The sequence below is a fragment of the Scatophagus argus genome, chromosome 20 (assembly GCF_020382885.2).
Source record: "Scatophagus argus isolate fScaArg1 chromosome 20, fScaArg1.pri, whole genome shotgun sequence".
Lineage (NCBI taxonomy): Eukaryota > Metazoa > Chordata > Actinopteri > Scatophagidae > Scatophagus > Scatophagus argus.
In genome coordinates this window covers 20,634,726-20,639,709 of record NC_058512.1, presented here as the reverse complement: position 1 = coordinate 20,639,709, position 4,984 = coordinate 20,634,726, and the positions used below count along the sequence as shown (strand labels likewise).

Below are 4,984 nucleotides of genomic sequence, written 5' to 3'. Positions count from 1 at the left end.
CAAACACAATGCGCAGTTTATCGGGCTTCTGAGGGTGATAAATGCCATGATGTGGAATATACCATCGCTCACCTTGAGCTGCATCTGCAGGTACCTCTTCCACATCACCCCTCTCTATGATTTCCTTCATATATATTGTGTAGTCTCTTTTGTATTTCTCATCCCTGCTGAACTTCCGCCGTAAATGACTAAGCCTGATTTCAGCAAGCCTTTTATTATCAGGTAAGGATGGCCGTTTTCTAAATGGTAGAGGCATCTCATAATGTCCCTGAGCATTTTTCTTTATTCCATCTTTGAGTTTGCTCAAGAACATAAGATCCTCTTGTGAGACAATTTTGTCATCTCCTTTGGTGTCCTTAAAGTCTGACTCCAGGATGTTTATCACATCTATTGGCGTTACTGGAGGGAGTTCCTTTACTGTGACTCTGTGACAAAGGCTGGAGTGTCCTTCGTTAAGGCCAGGTGTAGAGCAGCCCACAATGCTCCACCCTAAGTCTGTAAGTACACCGTAGGGTTCACTGTCTTTTCCACTAATCATTTGTCTGGGTTTTATAGCTCTGGGACAGTTATACCCAATGAGGAGTCCTACCTCACAGCTTAGGAGAGGTGGCATCTGATCTGCGATTGCTGCTAGGTGGGGCCATTGTTTCGCTGTTTGATGGTAGGTATGTGATCTCGGTTCATGGGATGCAATCTTTTGTATATGAAGAAGGAAGGTCAATGTAAACACCTGAATTATAGCCTCTTACACGGAGTCCATCTACTCTTTCACTTTTCATTATCATGCTGTCTCCCATCATAGTAGTGAGTTTCAGTTGCACAGGGGAAGAGTTTGGTTGTAATTCATCACTTACTTCTCTCAATGAAGGTGCTGTCACTCTGGGTGTCTAACAATGCGTAGATGAGCTTCTCTTTGAATGGTTGTGTGTCAGAGGAGACCCACACAGGAACAATCATGGATGTGCTGCATGACCCACCCTCTTTAGTGACACAGAGTGGGCTAGCTGTAACGATTTCATTTGCACAGTTTGAAGCTGCGTCTACATCACCTGTAGAATTTTCTCTCTCCATGACTACAGGTTTGTTTTTCACCTCATGCCTTTTATAATTTTCATCATGCAGACAGGTGGGATGCCTTCCTTTACATAGCTCACAAGTGTGACGGTGACGACATTCCTTGGCGCTGTGACCTGGTTTGACACATCCATAACACAGTTTATTGTCTTTTATGAATATTCGTCGTTCATCAAGGGATTTTTCTTTAACTTTGTGCACTTGGATAGTTGATGCTTGTCGTCTTTGCACCACATGCAGACAGGCTTTTCTTTTCCATTGTTTGATCTGAAGTTATTAATGTTTGCATTGGTTTGAGTGCTGAAGACGCTTACTTTACTTCCCTTTGTATCATTTGTGCTTCTTCTGCCATAGGATGAGCTCGATGAGTGCAGAGCATGCAGGGAAGTGATTGGGTTACATGCTATCTCAGCTTCTACTGACACAAATGTGGCAAAGTCTTCAAAGGTGGGGAAATCTAAACCTTCCATGAAGACCATTGAAACCCGACGGTTCCAACGGACTGCTAGCCAATCAGGAATTTTCAGTGTTAGCTTTTGGTTTTCTTCACAATCATTCAGTATTTCTAAACCTTTCACATGAGGCATGGCTTGGTGACAAGCATTTAGGAAATCAGAAAAGGCCCTTAATCCTTCAGCATCTTTAGCATGTACCTTTGGCCATTTTGATAGCTTGTCCCTGAAGGCCCTTTGGATAACAAATGGCTGTCCGTAGCATTGATTGAGCTTATTCCATGCATCTCTGTATGCTTCATCATCATTTCTATAAAAGGTGCCTTCAATACATTTGTGAGCAGGACCACTGACATGTTTCTTTAAATAATAAAGTTTGTCAGCTGATGAGATACCTTTTTTATCCATCAGTGACATGAATGAAGCTCTCCATTCAATGTAGTGGATAGGGTCTCCACTAAACACTGTGGGCATTGGCATGGGGAGTCTGTTGATGGTTATGCTGTCTTGTATCGCTTGGGCTAGAGAGGAGATATCAGTGGAGGGATTTGGTGGAACAATGGAAGGGTCTTGGGGATACACAAAGTGAGTGGCAGGGTTATGTCTGTTGTATATACTGTTTATTGCTGTAAGGGCTGATTGTCAGTTTCCTGTCTGATTTCTCTGTCATAGCTTTCCAATCTGACACGTGCAACCACTATGTCCCTTTCTGCTTGTAAACGTTCTAATTCAGACTCCATCATTCTTATTTTTTCCTTTTGCTTTCTTTCTTCCTCCATTAGTTTACATTGAGCCTCCTTTGCAGCGAGCTCTGCGGCGGCTTCAGCCCTCTTTGCAGTCAGGATTGATGTTTCAGATAAGTGACTGCTAGCAGACTGAGAAGCAGTCCCATATACGGAGTGGGCATAGTCATGCTCGTGTAGCTGACGGAGTTTGCGCCTTTCACGTTCTGCATCAAAGTAATCATCTATTCCAGATATGCGTTCATTGATTATTTTCATAATGTCTCTGGTGACAGCCTCACAAGCATCTATTCTGCGTCTCAGATCAGTGGTTGGTATGACACCATGTCTTATTTCATTGTAAGCTTTCAGAATGTCATCTTTTCCATTTTCAATGGTGTCTGCCATGTTAGCCAGTTCCATATCTGAAGCGTTTTTCTTTAAGTCTTCTTTGGCAGATCTGATTTGAATTTTCCATTGTTCATAAAGACTAAGCAATCTCCTTTCCTTTTTACTCTGTTCCTCCTTTTGATAAGCAAGAAATTTCTCAGTGGGTACACTTTTGCGTTCTGAATGTCGTAATGACCTTAATTCTTCAGTGTAATCTATTTTGTGTTGAAGCTCAACTAGTTGTATTTTTTCCATTTCAGTTAGTTCCTTTAATTCCTGCTTTGACGAGCCTTCTTCATCCTTTTGATTTAGCAAGCCTTTACTTTCATCAATTTCTGTTTGTAATTTATTTATCTGTTCATTTAAAGCATCCATTCTGACTATAGTTGTGTTCCTCACCGTCCCTTAACCGTCATTTCACTACGCGTTGCTGCAGCGCTGCTCTGTGCCTTGCCGTGCCGTTAATCGTTGAGTTCACAGACGAATGCCGCAAGCGACAATGATGCCAACGGTCGATTGCTGGGTGAAGTTCTCGCTGTAGCATACCCTCCGAAAGATGGTGAGAGACTCGACTGATGGTTTTAAAGGTTTATTGCCGATCCATAAACCAGCTCTATGAACCAACGTGAGAACTGACAAACAAATAAAAAACAAACACAACGATCACATCTCCGTTTCCACCTCTGTCCACAATAAACGGTTAACATTCACAGTACGTTTCAATCAAAGAGTTTAGATATAAAGTGTATATACATGTATAACAAATAATCAGTTAATTCAGAAATAATTAAAAATCAACACACACCAACCTTGTGCCTCCTCGGGGGGTTGCAATAATCAATTTAGATGTTGTGTCGTTTCTGTTTTGCTGTCTTAAAAATTTTCTCCTGCAACTTACTTTTCTCGTTTGCCGTTAATTCCTTTCTATCCCAACAGTTTTTGGTTTCCCCAGCAACGCCACACAAGGAGTCAGTGTGATGTAGTGATTTTCAAAATAAAATCTCTCTATTTACAAAACAACCGTTAACTCAATAACGGGCGTAACATATAATTATTATTTTTACATACATACATACATTACACACACAAAACAAGAAACAGCAAATACAGAACAAAAGAAATGGGTTTGCTACACCTGGTATTCCCAGGCGGTCTCCCATCCAAGTACTAACCAGGCCCGACCCTGCTTAGCTTCCGAGATCGGGCGTGTTCAGGGTGGTATGGCCGTAAGCCGTCTCAGTACTCACGGCGGGGCCTTTTAAAGACGCCGTGGCATCGCTATGCTGGAGATGAAATAAATCTTCGGATTACAGTGAATATGGAATGAACATACAATATTCTCTTCTCAAGTGTACTAGATAAGTAGCATACAGTCTCACGAATATGAAACATTGAAACGAAGCAGTAGTTCTGGAGAAAACTGGATCTAGGCGACATTCCACGCTTGCCATCGTAGCTGGTTATGATTCAAAGCTGCTCATTTCATCAGGGATGGATCTCCACTGAGGTACCAAGAGAGCCCTTTCCTGGTTGCTAAGGGGAGTGAAAAAGCTTACGGCACCTGGTATTCCCAGGCGGTCTCCCATCCAAGTACTAACCAGGCCCGACCCTGTTTAGCTTCCGAGATCGGACGAGATCCGGCGTGTTCAGGGTGGTATGGCCGTAAGCTGCCTCAGTCCTCACGGCGGGGCCTTTTAAATTTATAGTGAATGTTGGGATCTCATGCCATGTGCTGAGATTCATGATAGAGAGACCCCCACAAGATTGAAGATTTCTTTTTTTCCCTTTCTTTGAATGAGTGCCAAAACCTCACTCTCCATACCTAGGTGTGAGGTTTAGTTTAAGTTGGGTGAGAGCCACTGGGGGTCCCCATTCCCTTTTAGTCATGTCATCCAGGTAATAAAAGCATCCTTGCTGCACACCTCCAGGCTTTTTCCCTGTGCACCGTCGCTACAGTGACAGCTACTCCAGGCTCTTGTTGGTGTCCTGGTCACCAAAGGGAGCACATTAGAAAGCTTAATTATTTTACTCTCTTTTATCTCAATATTTAGGCCACAAGTCTTTAACTTTAACCCCATCTACACTGACCATTCCCCATCTATCCCATATCTCATGTTGTTAACTGCTTTCCTGCCTGCACAACATCCACCACCCGCCCTGGGTGAGGGATCCCTCCTCTATTGTTGATCCTGGGGTTTCTTCCATTTTTCCTTGTTAAAGGTTTATCTGGGAGTTTTTCCTTCGTTGATGTGAGGGTCGAAGGGCAGAGGATGTTGCTATGATGTTTTGTAAAGCTCTTTGAGACAAACTGCTTGTAAAAATGGGCTATATGTAGCGGGTACCGCC

The 4,984-nt window shown here is 42.9% G+C and overlaps 1 non-coding gene and 1 pseudogene across 1 annotated transcript; both read right to left on the bottom strand.

Annotated features, from left to right (window-relative positions):
- Window positions 1-3,761: 3,761 nt before the first annotated feature.
- LOC124052183 lies at window positions 3,762-3,870 on the bottom strand (annotated as a pseudogene).
- A 317-nt stretch (window positions 3,871-4,187) lies between these two features.
- Window positions 4,188-4,306, bottom strand: LOC124052172. Its single transcript, XR_006841951.1, has one exon. It is a non-coding gene; the product is annotated as a 5S ribosomal RNA (ribosomal RNA).
- Between the last annotated feature and the right edge of the window lie 678 nt (window positions 4,307-4,984).